The sequence below is a fragment of the Nothobranchius furzeri genome, chromosome 2, assembly GCF_043380555.1.
Source record: "Nothobranchius furzeri strain GRZ-AD chromosome 2, NfurGRZ-RIMD1, whole genome shotgun sequence".
In the NCBI taxonomy this organism is placed as follows: Eukaryota; Metazoa; Chordata; class Actinopteri; order Cyprinodontiformes; family Nothobranchiidae; genus Nothobranchius; species Nothobranchius furzeri.
Genome location: NC_091742.1, coordinates 65,737,014 through 65,756,706, shown reverse-complemented (window position 1 = coordinate 65,756,706; position 19,693 = coordinate 65,737,014). Strand labels below are relative to the sequence as shown.

The following is a 19,693-nucleotide window of genomic DNA, read 5'->3' as shown; positions in this document are numbered from 1 at the left end:
TGGCTTTAAAATTATTCAATGACGAAGCTGTTCAAAGCTGTGGTGAAGTGAAAAAAACTGTATTATATAACAAATTAGTGAAAAAGCTTACAGCACCTGGTATTCCCAAGAGGTCTCCCAAACAGGTACTGACCAGGCCCAACCCTGGATTGCTTCCGAGATCAGACGGGATCGGGCTTTTTCAGGGTGGTATGGCCGTTAGCGAAGGACACACCTTGAAAAATCTCTGAAAAGTCCCTTGTGTATATGTCAAAGTATGATTGTGTTGCCCACTGCAAAGACTAGATTCTTGCATATGGAGGTAAAAGGCTAAGTTAAACAGTTGTCTTCATCACTGTTGCTCTTTTTTCGAGTAACAATCGGCTCCCACCCCATTTTTTGTCTCTAAAATGCCAGCACTGAGACATTATTGCTAGGGACAAATCAAAGGAGGTTTATTACCAACAAGTGTGTGCAGTTCGTGTGGAACACCTGGCTTTAAAATTATTCAATGACGAAGCTGTTCAAAGATGTGGTGAAGTGAAAAAAACTGTATTTTATAACAAATTAGTGAAAAAGCTTACAGCACCTGGTATTCCCAAGAGGTGTCCCATACAGGTACTGACCAGGCCCAACCCTGGATTGATTCCGAGATCAGAGGGGATCGGGCTTTTTTAGGGTGGTATGGCTGTAAGCGAAGGAAAAACCTTGAAAAATCTCTGAAAAATCCCTTGTGTATTTGTCAAGGTATGATTGTGTCGCCCACTGCAAAGACTAGATTCTTGCATATAGAGGTAAAAGGCTAAGTTAAGCAGTTGTCTTCATCATTGTTGCTCTTCTTTAGACTCTAACAATTGGCTCCCACCCCATTTCTTGTCTCTAAAATGCCAGCACTGAGACATTATTGCTAGGGACAAATCAAAGGAGGTTTATTACCAACAAGTGTGTGCAGTTCATGTGGAACACCTGGCTTTAAAATTATTCAATGATGAAGCTGTTCAAAGCTGTGGTGAAGTGAAAAAAAGTGTATTTTATAACAAATTAGTGAAAATGCTTACAGCACCTGGTATTCCCAAGAGGTCTCCCATACAGGTACTGACCAGGCCCAACCCAGGATTGCTTCCGAGATCAGACGGGATAGGGCTTTTTCAGGGTGGTATGGCCGTAAGCGAAGGACACACCTTGAAAAATCTCTGAAAAATCCCTTGTGTATATGTCAAAGTATGATTGTGTCGCCCACTGCAAAGACTAGATTCTTGCATATGGAGGTAAAAGGCTAAGTTAAACAGTTGTCTTCATCACTGTTGCTTTTTTTTCGAGTAACAATCGGCTCCCACCCCATTTCTTGTCTCTAAAATGCCAGCACTGAGACATTATTGCTAGGGACAAATCAAAGGAGGTTTATTACCAACAAGTGTGTGCAGTTCGTGTGGAACACCTGGCTTTAAAATTATTCAATGACGAAGCTGTTCAAAGATGTGGTGAAGTGAAAAAAACTGTATTTTATAACAAATTAGTGAAAAAGCTTACAGCACCTGGTATTCCCAAGAGGTCTCCCATACAGGTACTGACCAGGCCCAACCCTGGATTGATTCCGAGATCAGACGGGATCGGGCTTTTTCAGGGTTGTATGGTTGTAAGGGCAGGAAAAACCTTGAAAAATTTCAGAAAAATCTCTTGTGTATTTGTCAAGGTATGATTTTGTCACCCACTGCAAAGACCAGATTCTTGCATATAGAGGTAAAAGGCTAAGTTAAACAGTTGTCTTCATCATTGTTGCTCTTCTTTAGACTCTAACAATTGGCTCCTACCCCATTTCTTGTCTCTAAAATGCCAGCACTGAGACATTATTGCTAGGGACAAATCAAAGGAGGTTTATTACCAACAGTGTGTGCAGTTCGTGTGGAACACCTGGCTTTAAAATTATTCAATGACGAAGCTGTTCAAAGCTGTGGTGAAGTGAAAAAAATTGTATTTTATAACAAATTAGTGAAAAAGCTTACAGCACCTGGTATTCCCAAGAGGTCTCCATACAGGTACTGACCAGGCCCAACCCTGGATTGCTTCCGAGATCACACGGGATTGGGCTTTTTCAGGGTGGTATGGCCGTAAGCGAAGGACAATCTTTGAAAAATCTCTGAAAAATCCCTTGTGTATTTGTAAAAGTATGATTGTGTCGCCCACTGAAAAGACTAGATTCTTGCATATGGAGGTAAAAGGCTAAGTTAAACAGTTGTCTTCATCATGTCGCTCTTCTTTAGACTCTAACAATTGGCTCCCACCCCATTTCTTGTCTCTAAAATTCCAGCACTGAGACATTATTGCTAGGGACAAATCAAAGGAGGTTTATTACCAACAAGTGTGTGCAGTTCGTGTGGAACACCTGGCTTTAAAATTATTCAATGACGAAGCTGTTCAAAGCTGTGGTGAAGTGAAAAAAACTGTATTTTATAACAAATTGGTGAAAAAGCTTACAGCACCTGGTATTCCCAAGAGGTCACCCATACAGGTACTGACCAGGCCCAACCCTGGATTGCTACTGAGATCAGACGGGATCAGGCTTTTTCAGGGTGGTATGGCCGTAAGCGAAGGACACCCCTTGAAAAATCTCTGAAAAATCCCTTGTGTATATGTCAAAGTATGATTGTGTCGCCCACTGCAAAGACTAGATTCTTGCATATGGAGGTAAAAGGCTAAGTTAAACAGTTGTCTTCATCACTGTTGCTCTTTTTTCGAGTAAAAATCGGCTCCCACCCCATTTCTTGTCTCTAAAATGCCAGCACTGAGACATTATTGCTAGGGACAAATCAAAGGAGGTTTATTACCAACAATTGTGTGCAGTTCGTGTGGAACACCTGGCTTTAAAATTATTCAATGACGAAACTGTTCAAAGATGTGGTAAAGTGAAAAAAACTGTATTTTATAACAAATTAGTGAAAAAGCTTGCTGCACCTGGTATTCCTAAGAGGTCTCCCATACAGGTACTGACCAGGCCCAACCCTGGATTGCTTCCGAGATCAGACGGTATCGGGCTTTTTCAGGGTGGTATGGCTGTAAGCGATGGAAAAACCTTGAAAAATCTCTGAAAAATCCCTTGTGTATTTGTCAAGGTATGATTGTGTCGCCCACTGCAACGACTAGATTCTTGCATACAGAGGTAAAAGGCTAAGTTAAACAGTTGCCTTCATCACTGTTGCTGTTTTTTCGAGTAACAATCGGCTCCCACCCCATTTCTTGTCTCTAAAATGCCAGCACTGAGACATTATTGCTAGGGACAAATCAAAGGAGGTTTATTACCAACAAGTGTGTGCAGTTCGTGTGGAACACCTGGCTTTAAAATTATTCAATGACGAAGCTGTTCAAAGATGTGGTGAAGTGAAAAAAACTGTATTTTATAACAAATTAGTGAAAGAGCTTACAGCACCTGGTATTCCCAAGAGGTCTCCCATACAGGTACTGACCAGGCTTAACCCTGGATTGATTCCGAGATTAGAGGGGATCAGGCTTTTTCAGGGTGGTATGGCTGTAAACGAAGGAAAAACCTTGAAAAATCTCTGGAAAATCCCTTGTGTATTTGTCAAGGTATGATTGTGTCGCCCACTGCAAAGACTAGATTCTTGCACATAGAGGTAAAAGGCTAAGTTAAACAGTTGTCTTCATCACTGTTGCTCTTTTTTCTAGTAACAATCGGCTCCCACCCCATTTCTAGTCTCTAAAATGCCAGCACTGAGACATTATTGCTAGGGACAAATCAAAGGAGGTTTATTACCAACAAGTGTGTGCAGTTCGTGTGGAACACCTGGCTTTAAAATTATTCAATGACGAAGCTGTTCAAAGATTTGGTGAAGTGAAAAAAACTGTATTTTTTAACAAATTAGTGAAAAGGCTTACAGTACCTGGTATTCCCAAGAGGTCTCCCATACAGGTACTGACCAGGCCCAACCCTGGATTGATTCCGAGATCAGAGGGGATCGGGCTTTTTCAGGGTGGTATGGCTGTCAGCGAAGGAAAAACCTTGAAACATCTCTTGAAAATCCCTTGTGTATTTGTCAAGGTATGATTGTGTCGCCCACTGCAAAGACTAGATTCTTGCATATAGAGGTAAAAGGCTAAGTTAAACAGTTGTCTTCATCATTGTTGCTCTTCTTTAGACTCTAACAATTGGCTCCCACCCCATTTCTTGTCTCTAAAATGCCAGCACTGAGACATTATTGCTAGGGACAAATCAAAGGAGGTTTATTACCAACAAGTGTGTGCAGTTCGTGTGGAACACCTGGCTTTAAAATTATTCAATGACGAAGCTGTTCAAAGATGTGGTGAAGTGAAGAAAACTGTATTTTATAACAAATTAGTGGAAAAGCTTACAGCACCTGGTATTCCCAAGAGGTCTCCCATACAGGTACTGACCAGGCCCAATCCTGGATTGCTTCCGAGATCAGACGGGATCGGGCTTTTTCAGGGTGGTATGGCCATAAGCGAAGGACCCACCTTGAAAAATCTCTGAAAAGTCCCTTGTGTATATGTCAAAGTATGATTGTGTTGCCCACTGCAAAGTCTAGATTCTTGCATATGGAGGTAAAAGGCTAAGTTAAACAGTTGTCTTCATCACTGTTGCTTTTTTTTCGAGTAACAATCGGCTCCCACCCCATTTCTTGTCTCTAAAATGCCAGCACTGAGACATTATTGCTAGGAGCAAATCAAAGGAGGTTTATTACCAATGTGGTTCTTTTTCCTTATCAAAAACAAGAGAGAGACAGTTTATCCAATCTCAGCGTGGGGCTTTATTTGTACAATTCAGCAATACATCACCAACACTTCATGGGGACAGCCTTCAGCCTTGAACTAAATGCCTCGGCTGGAAACCTGCTGCAAAGCCCTCTCTCCTACACCACGCAGCATCGGTTATACTCTTCTGGCCCCCACCCTCATGATTTCGGGAAATGATGGGATGGCTGTTTTATTACCCAATATGGTCAAAGTAAGCCAATACTTACTGGAAGTTACATAAGCTGGACTGAACAACATGTTGTTGAGCACGTACGCAGCAGCTGGACAATCAAGATGTTAAAAGTGCACGTACACAGGATGCTGGGCTGATCAACATCTTGTCAAAATGCACGTACACAGAACACTGCTTTTTTGGCTCCTACAGATCCCCCCCATGGGGGTGTCCACCCCCATAAACAAGCTGGCTACATAACAAATAACATAACACATAAATGAATGTTAACATAGACCAGTAAATGGGTGTTAAATGACAAAATGACTAATATACTGCAGTCTTCAGCCAAACTATATAGATATAAATGTAACGACGAAGTAACTGCAAAGTAAGTATCAGCTGCAAGACACAACATTGAATGTGTCGTCTTTAACCACCCCAGCAATACATCAAAAATGCATGCGCACACTGTAAGAGGGCGAAAAACCTGTCCGCTGTTCTTAACAGGAAAATTCCCCCTTGACCTCCTGCCCCAACAGGACGATCACGTAACGCACAGAGTGAGCATACAAGTCTAGCCTAAGTATATGGCAGACATTAGGTAACATTGAATTAACAAAAGAACACACATAAGAGAAAATGAAGTGATGATACCTTCCAACAGAGAATAAAAAAAATCATGAGTACGATCGTGCATTAATTACCCTTAGCAATATTGCAACCAGTAACTGTACGTGAATATGCAATCAAAAATACAAACTCATATGAAATAAATGATTGACGTGGATACGAATGAACAACTAGGAGATGTTGATGTGACTAAACCTATAAAAAGTTAAACACAACAGTAAATGTAATGAATATACGAATATACTAGATGTAACTACACAACTGCTCAACCGAAATAGAGAACGGAGCCAGAGTCTCAGTTGCAGAGCTGGAAAAAAGAAACGGAGTGAAGAAAACACAAGAGTCAAGTTCAGTTTCATTGATGACTGCTGCAGGGGTCTTGTCGCTGGAAGAGGACTTCGAGGCCGATTCCTTAGTCGAGTGCATGTAACCACAACAACAACATCTCTGATCAGACGCAAAGCTTACTCCACCGCCATCTCATCAGCCGTCCCGTTCTTCAGGCACATTGGGTGTCGTGCTGAGTCCATTGCGGCCATTTCCATTTGCACGTATTGAGACGACGCAGCAAGGTTCATTTGGGCAGCCAGAGTTCGCTCCCACAGTCTCCTCCCAACAGGTAGGATGCAACATGCCAATAGAGAAATCAGAATTAGTACTACTATTGCACTAATTCCTGCTTTTACCAAAATAGCTCCCCACTGACCCAATTTGAGGGCTAAGGAGTCTAACGACCAGCTTTCCCTGCCTGCATTCTCCCTCAGCTCTATCTTTAAATCTTTCAATTTCCTCATTCCTTCAGTAAATGCACCATCAGGGGCCGTATTACTTGGAATGTAGGTGCAACATTCTTGCCCACTGGAGTTCAGAAACTTACAGAGCCCACCTTTCTCGGCCAGCAACCAGTCCAAAGCCTGGTCATGCTGCAAAGTCATCTTGACTGTGGCATGAAGTTGTTCACCCAAGAGGCCAAGGTTATTTACTGTGTAATTTAAGATTCTTTGCTGATTAAAATAAACATAGTTGATCCATTTCACATTCTTATTTATTGTTATCCAAGGAAGAATTGACTCTAAACCAGCTACTACCTCATCTCTTGCTTGAAATTCTATGGGAATTCCTGTTGGCAGTCCTATGGCGTTTAAATGCACTTTATGATCAAACACATCATACCTCTTTGTTCTACGTCTATTGGTAGTCTCCAACTGAAGTAATTCACTCACACCTTCATGTAAGATAGTCACTGAAACTTTCATACGTACTAGCGTACACAACCCAACCCAAAAACTTGGCAAAACATTCATTAAAACATCACCACCACACATCCAGTAGCTGTCGGCCACTGGAATGTCTTGCTCACCTATGAGATCCAGAGTGGGGATCGTCATCGATATGTTATCACAGTCCTGACTAAGAGTTACAGGGTTTTCATACCAAACAGGGGTGTCAATGAGAAGTGGCGTCATATTTGCATGCGGGAACCAGGATAATACCCAAGTGACGTTACAGTTGACAGATGTATTACCTACGTCCACTCCTCCATTGTCAGCGAAACCTCCACTTGCAAAACATTCATAATCAGCACTATAATCAATTTTGTAGTCCGTTGGAGGACCATTTTGGTCTGTTTGGATCGCAAATTCAGCACATTCCTCTAAGATGTTATATTCTGCATATTTTTTAACATATTTGTGCTTATCTCGTGTACCATGGAGCAATCTGCAGTGGAATCCGCACAATGGCAACTTAAGAATAGGTGGAATCTTTTTATTTATCTCTATTTCCTTTCTAGTCTTACAAGTGCGTCGTTGTGTAATGGCACATTCACTAGAAGTATATTTTTCTGGAACAACCTCAGGTAACATTCCGGGTGCTTGAGCGCACACTATGCAGTCATTAGGAGTCATTTCTCTCGTCGTATACAAAGCCCATTTATACCAACTATTTTGCATGGCGGCATCCCAAAGCCTATCCTCTATCGGCAATGGTCTGCCCGCTCTAGGGGAGATAGGTCCTGTGTTACTCCCGGGCCTAGGTCTAATCGGCCCAAATAGTGGCTTAGGCACAGCTTTGCGATTGGTCACTTCTTGTTCATTTTGGCCTTGCTGAGTAAGATTACAAACATGGTTACTACCAGAGGCTTCTGTGGGAAAATCAGATTTCACAGCTACATCTCCTGTGGGAGTTGTAGTACTAACAGGTGGCTTAGTAGTTACACTTCTTAACTTGCTAACTGGCGTTGTTTCAGGTCTTAAAATCAGTGGAGTCACTAGCTGTAAGTGAGAGGAAGAGCTCCAGTCGGACCTCCCCTCTTCAACAGGAGCTGTGGTAGTCAAAACATCAGGGATTACAGTAGTAGTAGTAGTAGCGCTAGTAGTTAAAACATTATTTGGAACTGTGGTCACACTGTCAGGGATTTTATTTATCTTAATTGTGGTCAAAACATTATTTGGAATCGTGGTTGTAACACCAGTTTTAACAACTGCTACGTCGAATGCAGGCAAGGATGCTGACCTATGTTGCATCCGGCCTGCTGGATTGTACTTAACTTGATCACGGTGTGCTGCCTCGTCGTTGACCAAGTCGTCTAGCGTATGCTCTTGTGATGGGTCGACGATCTGCTCCTCGGCCATCGTCTCCATCTTCACCTCCTCCAGCACCACCATCAGACCCCCTAGTGTCATCCAAAACAGAACTGTTATCAGGCTTAGCACGCCCTTCTTTTCCTCGGCCACCATGCCGGTTTGTTACGTCAGACACAATACTGCCCTGAGTTTTGTCTTTGACTTTCGTGCAGTGTGTCAGATGATGCCACGTCGATCCTCCTTCGACCTGGACTGCCGTTGGTGTTGCTCGAACCACTTTGTAGGGACCCTCTCGCCGCGGTTCGTGCCACTTCCTCCTGAAAACTTTGATGTACACCTGGTCTCCAGGAACTACTGGCCCGTCTGCGCCTGCGCTAGAGACGAGCTCCTTTCTCTTTTCCTGCAAATAGATGGCTTTATGGATGCTGGTTAGTTGCTTGATGTAGCTTTTGAATTCAAGCTCTAGCTGCTCCAGTGAAGGCCCCTTGTGGGGTCCTCTGAGCTGAGGAGCTGGCATTGGCCTGCCTGTTAGGACCTCATGAGGTGAAAGATGCGTGCTTCTGTTAGTTTGCATGCGATAGCTCATTAAGGCAAGCGGCAATGCATCAACCCAGTTAAGGTTAGTACAAGCACAGATTTTGCAGATTTTAGACTTCAACGTCAGATTCGCTCGCTCGACCATTCCTTGGCTCTGGGGGTGATAAACTGATCCTAGTCGTTGCTTTATCCTTAGTTGTTGCAACACACCTTTAAGGACTTTTTCAACAAAAGCAGGACCATTGTCCGAGCTTATTTCCGACGGGATACCAAAGCGAGGAATCACTTCTCTGACTAGAAACTTTACCACTGTTTCTGAACCTAGATCTTTGGAGGGAACGGCTTCGATCCACCGACTGAATCTGTCAATGATCACCAACATGTACCGCTTCCCATGCACAGACTTAATCATGTCAACATAGTCAATGACCAAATGTTTGAAAGGACCTTCGGGCACTGGAATGTGTCCCGCTGGGACTGTGATGCCCTTTTTTACATTGTTCTCAGCACAAATGTCACACTGATCTATTACTTCCTCAACCATGGCTTTTAGGTAGGGTGACCAGTAACCTTGTTTGTTAAGTCTTTTCAGAACCTCTGTACGACCACAATGATCAGGACCGTGGCTCTCTGAGATTAGCATTGTCAGCAGGGAGACAGGTGCAACGATCAAGCCCTCATGAGACCTCCACAAGCCGCTTGAGTCCATTGTTGCACCTCTTTTTCTCCAACACTGCTGCTCGCTTTTCTCTGCCTTTTCCTGAATCAAAATGATGTCTTCTGGTGTTATTACAGGTTCTAATGATATTACAGGCGTCAAAATGGCTTCTTCACACCTGGAGGCAGATTTTGCCGCCTCATCTGCTGCATTGTTGCCTCTGATGACATCGCAGTTACCCTTGCGGTGTGCAGGGCATTTTACAATGGCCAGTTTCGATGGAAGCATCATTGCTGAGATCAGCTCGTTGATCTGCTTTCCATGAAGGATGGGTGTGCCGTCCGTCTTCTTAAAACCTCTTTGCCTCCACACACTTCCAAACAGGTGGCAAACACCATGTGCGTATGCAGAGTCAGTGTAGATAGTTGCTACCTGGCCACTTGCCAACTTGCAAGCTTCGGTCAGGGCTTTGAGTTCCGCTAGCTGTGCAGAACAGGGTTGGTTACACTTTTCAGCTTTTACTGTTTCAAATCTGTCATCTACTTTTTCCACAACAGCAAACGCTGCATGGTTTCCTAAGTAGTCTCTAAAACATGAACCATCAACAAAATAGGTGACATCAGATTGATCGAAAGGAGTAGATTCCAAATCAGGCCTTAGCTTAGTGTATCTAGATACCTCAGCTATGCAGCAATGTGGTTCTCCTTCGAACTCAAAGGGAACACTGTTAGCAGGGTTTGTCGTGGTACACCTCTTTATGACAACGTCCGGATATGTCAGTAGTGGCATATACTGCAGGCATCTTGCTTGGTTTAACACAAACTTCCCTCGGTTGATTAGTTCAGATATTTTGTGATGTGTGTAGATGGTGACAGGATATCCCATTGTTATCACTGAGGCTTTCTCATAAGCATAATGCAAAGCAGCCAATCCTTGATAACAAGGGGGCCATCCCTGTGCCACATTGTCAAGTTTTGCACTGTAGTACGCAATAGGTTGTTTCCGACGTCCACTGCATGTGTCCTGCATTAACACTGCAGAGGCATACATGTCATGTCTGTTTGCGACGTACAGCAAAAATGGTTTTGTGTAGTCAGGTGTTGCTAAACTTGGCGCAGTTTGCATGTCTTGTTTGATAGTTTCAAAAGCTATCTTAGCTTCATTTGTCCATTTTAGAGTCGATTTTAAAGACTCACTTCCAGCATCTTTAATCAGTGCCCTAAGTGGTGCGGTTTTTTCAGCATAGTTTTCAATCCACTCGGAGTTGAAACCAGTCATTCCCAGAAATGTCATCATTTGTCCAACAGTTTGTGGTTGTGGAGCTTTGCTCACACCTTCCACGTGTTCTGGTGAGATGGCGACAGTCCCATGGGAGATTACTCTCCCTAGGTACTCTACCTGTGGTTGGCAGTACTGAAGCTTTGTCAGGGAGGCTTTGTGTCCTCCCCGAGCTAACTTCTGTAGGACTTTAATGGAGTCACGATGGCAATCATCGATTGTTCGTGCGCAAATCAGTAGGTCATCAACATACTGAATCACAGTGCTGTTCACCTCGATGCCTTCGAGGCTCTGTTTCAAAATTTGATTGAAGATGTGTGGACTGTGTTTTAGCCCTTGTGGTAGCCTTCTGTACGTGAGCTGTCTTCCACGAAACGTGAATGCAAAAAGATATTGTGATTCTTTGGCCAATGGGATGCTAAAAAATGCTGAACACAGATCAATTACCGTGAAGTATTTAGCTTCTCCATGGATGTTACTCAGTAATGTGCTTGGATTTGGCACGTCTGCGTCAAAGTCAGTGATCACTTCATTTACAGCTCTTAAATCATGTACCAGTCTGTACTTGAGCTTGTCTGCTTTCAGCACTGGCAAAATTGGAGTGTTACATGTGCTATAGGTTTCTTTTAGTACTCCTGCTTGAATTAGACCTTCAATAGTTGCATTTATACCCTCTTCTGCTTCTGGCTTTAGTGGGTATTGGGGTCGATAAGGCAGTCTTGCATTTGGCTTCAATTCCACTTGAACTGGAGTTGCCGATGTTACCAGTCCAACATCCGTGTCATGTTTGGACCATAGCTGGTCTGGAACCTGTTTTAGCATGTCAGCTTTCAACTCGTTTTGAACTGTTTCTGATTCTGCTACACCTTGCATGTGTTTTTTGTTTGCGACTGTTACAACCTGTGGTTTTGACATCATGGTGGTACCGCAGAGAATTTTAATCATTTCTGCATTTTTTGTAGTGTAGATTAGCGGGTTATCTGTTTTCTGCCACTCTGTTTTAGTTGCTGTTAACATCATTGGTCCAAGATCTTTTGACTCAAAGCCTTTGTTTACCATTAAGGTAATGTGTGGTGCTGATTCTGGCACAGTGTGCCATTTTTCAATAAATGGGTTTTCTTCCACATTCACAGCTGCACCTTGCTGTCCTATCACGATGTATTGTGACACTAGCCTAACGTGCAAGTCTTTTGTTTCTTTGTCCCATTTTTCTTCAAAGATTCTACTGCATGATGGATCATAAGTCATTGTGCAGTGATAGTCACTGAATGGTACAGTAGCTTCTGGAATTTGAGCTTCAATAAATTTCTCCCATTGTTGAAACATCTCGGAGACTGGCTTGTTAATGTCACCAAGCCAGTAGACCTTAGCGTGTTTTGTCTGAGCAGTCATTTGAAAGTTTATTCCAGAGCTATCTACATAAATTCCTTCTGGTGTGCACCAGATTTTTGTTTTTAGTTTACACAATGCATCTCTTCCTAGTAGATTAACTGGAGTTTGGTCTGAAATCAGAATTGGGATTACGATTTCACTGTCATCAACTGCTAGTCTTACTGGAGCTGTTAAGGGGTTTATTTGTTTTGCTCCCGAGAACCCTGTTGTCTTTACGCTTTTCTCAGACATGGGGAGATGAGTTGCATAATTTGATTTTATGCACGAGTAGGTTGCCCCAGTATCAACTAACATTGGGACCGATTTGCCTTCTATTTTAACATTGATCACTGGTTCTTTATCGGCGTTAGCTGTTAAAATTGGTAGTTGCTCCTCCCCCCCAGGGATCTCCGGGCATCCCTAGAATCCTTGTTGTGCTGCCCATGGATTAACTGGACCTCCTCTTCCCCGGTTTGGTCGTGTTCCACGACCACGCCCAGACCATTCAGGGTTTGGAATTGGATTCGGACAGTCTCGATACAGGTGACCCATCTGGCCACACCCCCAACATGAACCTGGAAGTGGGGGTCGATTCTGCTGCACCCAGCCTTGTCGAGTTGGGTAGCGATTGGGGAAACGATTTGGAAATCGTCTCTGTGGTCCGGGCTGCTGTCTACCATACTGGTTTGGGTAGACATTGATAACCGGTTGAGATGGAGTTTGAGGCGGGGCCACAGCTGTCTGCAATGCTTGGACTTGGCTGTCACTTTTCACCACTGCTGCCTGAGTTTTTGCCTTGCTCTGGAGATCATTTATGTGCAGCTGCGTGAGTTTTCTTTGAGCACACTTTTCTTGCTCAATCATTTTGTTATTGTCTTTCCGATAGCGGTCCACGGCGTGGACTACATGGTCTCTGAACTGTGCATGTGGCATTGAGTCCAGTCCCACCACATCCTCCAGTTTGTCTCGCACAGGAGTCGGGAGAGTGGAAATCAGGGATGTTCGGAACAGAGAAGTCATTATTGGCGTCCCCTCAGGACCCTCCTCCGTCTCCAGCTTCCACCGTCTGAGCTGCCTGTCAACAAACGACGCAGGACTCTCAGTCTCTGAAAGTGGCTCACCTTTCAAGGCTTTGGGGTCAATCCTGTTGGGATATGCTGCTCTTAGTATGTTCCAGAGTGCATTTCTGTGTGTGTTAAACTCCGTGCCGTCAGCCATTGGGTCCAGCATCCATTGGACTCCATTGGATGCGAGCAATGTTCCCATAGCTGATGTCCCAACAACTCGAGCCAAAATAGCTTTGAGATCTCCAAGGGCAAGCATTAGCCCAGTTGTCTCCTGTTCGAAGGCCCGAATCCACTTTCCAGCGCCATCTTGTATCTCGGGCAGCCGCGAAACCAAACCAGTGAGGTCGAGGCTCTGCCAGGGAATATAATTAGCTCTTGTGCCCTTAATTAAAATTGGGTACTGACCATCATTAGTGTATCGAATAGGTGGTTTTAAGTCATGTCTGGGTCTCAGATCACGGCTTTCATTGCTAGGACCTGGTTTTTCCTTCTCTTGAGTCAGACCTGTATTTGGATCACCACGCTCTGGTGAATGAATGCCTGGTTTGTAAAAAGGCTTGAAATTTTTCTCCTTGCTTGTGCTAGTGGTGTTCTCACTAACCTCATCTGAATGTGTGCCTGTGATGTGATTTAAGGATTTCCGCAGGCCTTCAGATATGTCCTGTATAATTTGGTCAACATCGTTTAGCTCATCATGTACATCCTCATCCTTGTTCTCAAGGTCAATCCAGTATGAGTTAGCCTTCGGTTGCCTTTTCAAAAAATCCTTATGTTCTGCAAAACAATCAATCTCCCTTCGTCCTTCTTCCCTTACCGCTCGACGTTCTGTACTGCAATATTTTGGATGCGTTCCACGAGGTGGAGTTGTTTGTTCGAATTCTCTTTCCTCACTTCCTTTTGCATGCTTTTCTTTGCCAGGTGCTTCATCTGATTGCTGTGATGTTGTTAATTTTAAAATTGCATTGTCGACATCTAAACCCTTAGGACCTTTGTCGAATGTGTCGCGCAAATCAAAATCTCCCGTAATTGTAACGGTTCCCAAGAGGGGATACAGGCCCTCTTCTGCTGGGGCCTTCACTTCCTTCTGGGGTTTGTCCAATTTGTCTTTCATTTTGAGAATGGCATGTTTAAAGTTCTGTCTGTAAATCTTTCCTTCATTCCTGAATAAGTCCAGGATCTGAATTTCTTTTTCTCTTTTCTGCTGTCTTTTCTTGGATCCATCTGCTTTATGATCCTGAATTCTCAATTCCAAATTATCACACGCCACTACGTCAAAAGTGCCTTCAGATGGCCACGGATTGCATAGTTTTCTCGTCCGTTTTGACCACTTCTCTGACATGTGCTTTATCTCTTTTGCTAAAGCCGGATTCTTCGCTGCCAAAATTCCTGCTGGCGTGACAGACATTTTGAAGTTTCAGTGACACTATTATTCCTTTGATTAGTTGACTAGTTTGTTTATTTATAATCTCCTGAAAATAACACAAGAATTGAAAGTTGAAACAGATACTGGTGACATATGATGCTGTGGTCTTGAGTAATCTGTTGTTGCTCTGTTTACACAAATGTTGAACAATTTATCTTCTTATTGTAAATGCCTTAAAATCAAATCTCTTCTGATGTAACACTAAAGTAAAGTTAGTTCAAAAAGCTTTATTTATTGTTGAAAGAAAACTTAATGCCTGATGTATTTATTTCTCCAGCAGTTAAGCTGCAAGATGAGTCTGACTCAAATCTTCTGTCCTGCAGATTCAGGCTTGTGTGACAGGCTAAAAATAGCCGTATCCTTGGTCCGAGCTGTGTGTGTGAGCAATGTTCAGCCCACAGGGTAGGGTTTCTCTACGCCTACGGTTCACCAACCAATCCACACACAGAGGTGGAGTCAGAGGCGGGATCGCCTCTGTACTTCTGTGTCTGTGTGTGTTAGGAGATTAACGCACACACAGCTGGTGGGTGGAGCTTACACTTCTATTCTGATTCTCTGCCCAGTCTAAGCTGAGAGTCTGACCGCTAAGGATGTCTGTACAGAGAAACGAACAAGTCCTGGTGACATCAACCGCACCCAGTCTTCAGAATTTAGCAACTCTCATACAGCTTTATAACATTACAACACAGGAAAAAGTCAACCACAATTGAGACCGAATCAGCAGAAGAAAAATCAGTTTCTCTCTAATTTATCCAAGCAATAGTTTAAACAAGATCAGAGTATTTGAACTTTCACGAGTAAAACAACCACACACAACAAAGCTTTCACACTTGCATAGAGATAAAAAACACACTTCAAAGCGATTTGACACTGGAACAACGTTTCATGCCAAACAGCAACACACATACACATTATTATTTTTACTCATAATCTATATTTCTCATATTTCACATTACCCAGCTGGTAAAAATAGTTATCATGCTTGTGCACTTCAGCATATATTTTTTATTTATATATATGTCACTCTAAAAACTTATTATTATTATTTTAACTTCTGGTTTTCTGTTCAAAGGCTAATCAGAACAAGATCACAGACTTTGAAATTTGTATAACATTAAACATCAAAATGTAGCACTGCAGTGAATAATATTGATTTGTTTTACACCGTTTTTTAAAGCTTCTCCTAGTTTTTCCTCCTTTTTTCCTCCTAACCTCTGGCGCCTCACCCACAGCTGTTCTCACTCACACACACGCTTGTCTTCACAAACACACACACACACACACACACAAAAAAAACAAACTCAATAGACAGTCTCCCCGAGCACCCGGGTCTGTCGTTTCCGTGCAGCCTCTCCGCTGCTCCTATGAGTTCAACACATGCCTTTTGCCAACAACACATGAAATTTACCAATCCTCGAGGATTCAACCGAATTACTGGCAAGCTTATCTGTCACAACTTCAGCGCTTTTTCTCAGATCCCAATCTTATCCCGGCCTCACCGGGGCATATGGATCTCACTTGTCGACCTTTTACTTGTCCTTCCTGGACTCTTTTTTTTTTTTTTTATCAGCTGTCAAATTCTATTCCAATTCTCGCTGTCCCAGCTTTTAATTTGTCACTTTAAACTTTGTCCGTCATCAAAATGACTCAGCTGACTTCACACATGTGTGAATAATTTCACCGCTGCTCTGGACAAGCGCCTTCTCTTGTTGTTATTCTAAATTATGAGTAGGGCATGTTTTTTCTCCCAGACCATTTCACAATCCACGGAAATAACTCCAAAATTGAACAAAAGTTGTTCTTACCTATAAGGGCCCCGGAGTCAGGTTTCAGTGGATTGAGAAATGATCCGAAGAGCACACCTCCACTCCCCGCTTCGTGGTCACCAAATGTGGTTCTTTTTCCTTATCAAAAACAAGAGAGAGACAGTTTATCCAATCTCAGTGTGGGGCTTTATTTGTACAATTCAGCAATACATCACCAACACTTCATGGGGACAGCCTTCAGCCTTGAACTAAATGCCTCGGCTGGAAACCTGCTGCAAAGCCCTCTCTCCTACACCACGCAGCATCGGTTATACTCTTCTGGCCCCCACCCTCATGATTTCGGGAAATGATGGGATGGCTGTTTTATTACCCAATATGGTCAAAGTAAGCCAATACTTACTGGAAGTTACATAAGCTGGACTGAACAACATGTTGTTGAGCACGTACGCAGCAGCTGGACAATCAAGATGTTAAAAGTGCACGTACACAGGATGCTGGGCTGATCAACATCTTGTCAAAATGCACGTACACAGAACACTGCTTTTTTGGCTCCTACACCAACAAGTGTGTGCAGTTCGTGTGGAACACCTGGCTTTAAAATTATTCAATGACGAAGCTGTTCAAAGATGTGGTGAAGTGAAAAAAACTGTATTTTATAACAAATTAGTGAAAAAGCTTACAGCACCTGGTATTCCCAAAAGGTCTCCCATACAGGTACTGACCAGGCCCAAACCTGGATTGATTCCGAGATCAGAGGGGATCGGGCTTTTTCAGGGTGGTATGGCTGTAAGCGATGGAAAAACCTTGAAACATCTCTTGAAAATCCCTTGTGTATTTGTCAAGCTATGATTGTGTCCCCCACTGCAAAGACTAGATTCTTGCATATAGAGGTTAAAGGCTAAGTTAAACAGTTGTCTTCATCATTGTTGCTCTTCTTTAGACTCTAACAATTGGCTCCCACCCCATTTCTTGTCTCTAAAATGCCAGCACTGAGACATTATTGCTAGGGACAAATCAAAGGAGGTTTATTACCAACAAGTGTGTGCAGTTCGTGTGGAACACCTGGCTTTAAAATTATTCAATGACGAAGCTGTTCAAAGCTGTGGTGAAGTGAAAAAAACTGTATTTTATAACAAATTAGTGAAAAAGCTTACAGCACCTGGTATTCCCAAGAGGTCTCCCAAACAGGTACTGACCAGGCCCAACCCTGGATTGCTTCCGAGATCAGACAGAATCGGGCTTTTTCAGGGTGGTATGGCCGTTAGCGAAGGACACACCTTGAAAAATCTCTGAAAAGTCCCTTGTGTATATGTCAAAGTATGATTGTGTTGCCCACTGCAAAGACTAGATTCTTGCATATGGAGGTAAAAGGCTAAGTTAAACAGTTGTCTTCATCACTGTTGCTCTTTTTTCGAGTGACAATCGGCTCCCACCCCATTTTTTGTCTCTAAAATGCCAGCACTGAGACATTATTGCTAGGGACAAATCAATGGAGGTTTATTACCAACAAGTGTGTGCAGTTCGTGTGGAACACCTGGCTTTAAAATTATTCAATGACGAAGCTGTTCAAAGATGTGGTGAAGTGAAAAAAACTGTATTTTATAACAAATTAGTGAAAAAGCTTACAGCACCTGGTATTCCCAAGAGGTGTCCCATACAGGTACTGACCAGGCCCAACCCTGGATTGATTCCGAGATCAGAGGGGATCGGGCTTTTTTAGGGTGGTATGGCTGTAAGCGAAGGAAAAACCTTGAAAAATCTCTGAAAAATCCCTTGTGTATTTGTCAAGGTATGATTGTGTCGCCCACTGCAAAGACTAGATTCTTGCATATAGAGGTAAAAGGCTAAGTTAAGCAGTTGTCTTCATCATTGTTGCTCTTCTTTAGACTCTAACAATTGGCTCCCACCCCATTTCTTGTCTCTAAAATGCCAGCACTGAGACATTATTGCTAGGGACAAATCAAAGGAGGTTTATTACCAACAAGTGTGTGCAGTTCATGTGGAACACCTGGCTTTAAAATTATTCAATGATGAAGCTGTTCAAAGCTGTGGTGAAGTGAAAAAAAGTGTATTTTATAACAAATTAGTGAAAAAGCTTACAGCACCTGGTATTCCCAAGAGGTCTCCCATACAGGTATTGACCAGGCCCAACCCTGGATTGCTTCCGAGATCAGATGGGATAGGGCTTTTTCAGGGTGGTATGGCCGTAAGCGAAGGACACACCTTGAAAAATCTCTGAAAAATCCCTTGTGTATATGTCAAAGTATGATTGTGTCGCCCACTGCAAAGACTAGATTCTTGCATATGGAGGTAAAAGGCTAAGTTAAACAGTTGTCTTCATCACTGTTGCTCTTTTTTCGAGTAACAATCGGCTCCCACCCCATTTCTTGTCTCTAAAATGCCAGCACTGAGACATTATTGCTAGGGACAAATCAAAGGAGGTTTATTACCAACAAGTGTGTGCAGTTCGTGTGGAACACCTGGCTTTAAAATTATTCAATGACGAAGCTGTTCAAAGCTGTGGTGAAGTGAAAAAAAGTGTATTTTATAACAAATTAGTCAAAAAGCTTACAGAACCTGGTATTCCCAAGAGGTCTCCCATACAGGTACTGACCAGGCCCAACCCTGGATTGATTCCAAGATCAGAGGGGATCGGGCTTTTTCAGGGTGGTATGGCTGTAGGCACAAGAAAAACCTTGAAAAATCTCTGAAAAATCCCTTGTGTATTTGTCAAGGTATGATTGCATTGCCCACTGCAAAGACTAGATTCTTGCATATAGAGGTAAAAGGCTAAGTTAAACAGTTGTCTTCATCATTGTTGCTCTTCTTTAGACTCTAACAATTGGCTCCCACCCCATTTCTTGTCTCTAAAATGCCAGCACTGAGACATTATTGCTAGGGACAAATCAAAGGAGGTTTATTACCAACAAGTGTGTGCAGTTCGTGTGGAAAACCTGGCTTTAAAATTATTCAATGACGAAGCTGTTCAAAGCTGTGGTGAAGTGAATAAAACTGTATTTTATAACAAATTAGTGAAAAATTTTACAGCACCTGGTATTCCCAAGAGGTCTCCCATACAGGTACTGACCAGGCCCAACCCTGGATTGATTCCGAGATCATAGGGGATTGGGCTTTTTCAGGGTGGTATGGCTGTAAGCGAAGGAAAAACCTTGAAAAATCTCTGAAAAATCCCTTGTGTATTTGTCAAGGTATGATTGTGTCGCCCACTGCAAAGACTAGATTCTTGCATATGGAGGTAAAAGGCTAAGTTAAACAGTTGTCTTCATCACTGTTGCTCTTTTTTCGAGTAACAATCGGCTCCCACCCCATTTCTTGTCTCTAAAATGCCAGCACTGAGACATTATTGCTAGGGACAAATCAAAGGAGGTTTATTACCAACAAGTGTGTGCAGTTCGTGTGGAACACCTGGCTTTAAAATTATTCAATGACGAAGCTG

The 19,693-nt window shown here is 42.9% G+C and overlaps 1 protein-coding gene, 1 non-coding gene and 15 pseudogenes across 2 annotated transcripts in view; all 17 read right to left on the bottom strand.

Moving 5' to 3' along the window:
• Positions 1-19,693, bottom strand: part of LOC129157530 (zinc finger protein 420) — a 281,855-nt gene that overhangs the window by 214,157 nt on the left and 48,005 nt on the right. The gene's annotated exons all lie outside the window — the stretch shown is intronic.
• On the bottom strand, positions 85-203 carry LOC129158574 (5S ribosomal RNA; annotated as a pseudogene).
• Positions 557-675, bottom strand: LOC139067139 (5S ribosomal RNA; annotated as a pseudogene).
• On the bottom strand, positions 1,031-1,149 carry LOC129157695 (5S ribosomal RNA; annotated as a pseudogene).
• On the bottom strand, positions 1,503-1,621 carry LOC129158770 (5S ribosomal RNA; annotated as a pseudogene).
• On the bottom strand, positions 1,976-2,093 carry LOC129158423 (5S ribosomal RNA; annotated as a pseudogene).
• Positions 2,448-2,566, bottom strand: LOC129157694 (5S ribosomal RNA). Its single transcript, XR_011519473.1, has one exon. It is a non-coding gene; the product is annotated as a 5S ribosomal RNA (ribosomal RNA).
• Positions 2,920-3,038, bottom strand: LOC129157884 (5S ribosomal RNA; annotated as a pseudogene).
• LOC129158335 (5S ribosomal RNA) lies at positions 3,392-3,510 on the bottom strand (annotated as a pseudogene).
• On the bottom strand, positions 3,864-3,982 carry LOC129157693 (5S ribosomal RNA; annotated as a pseudogene).
• Positions 4,338-4,456, bottom strand: LOC129158186 (5S ribosomal RNA; annotated as a pseudogene).
• Positions 16,910-17,028, bottom strand: LOC139067061 (5S ribosomal RNA; annotated as a pseudogene).
• On the bottom strand, positions 17,384-17,502 carry LOC139067559 (5S ribosomal RNA; annotated as a pseudogene).
• Positions 17,856-17,974, bottom strand: LOC139067138 (5S ribosomal RNA; annotated as a pseudogene).
• LOC139067395 (5S ribosomal RNA) lies at positions 18,330-18,448 on the bottom strand (annotated as a pseudogene).
• LOC139067658 (5S ribosomal RNA) lies at positions 18,802-18,920 on the bottom strand (annotated as a pseudogene).
• LOC139067844 (5S ribosomal RNA) lies at positions 19,276-19,394 on the bottom strand (annotated as a pseudogene).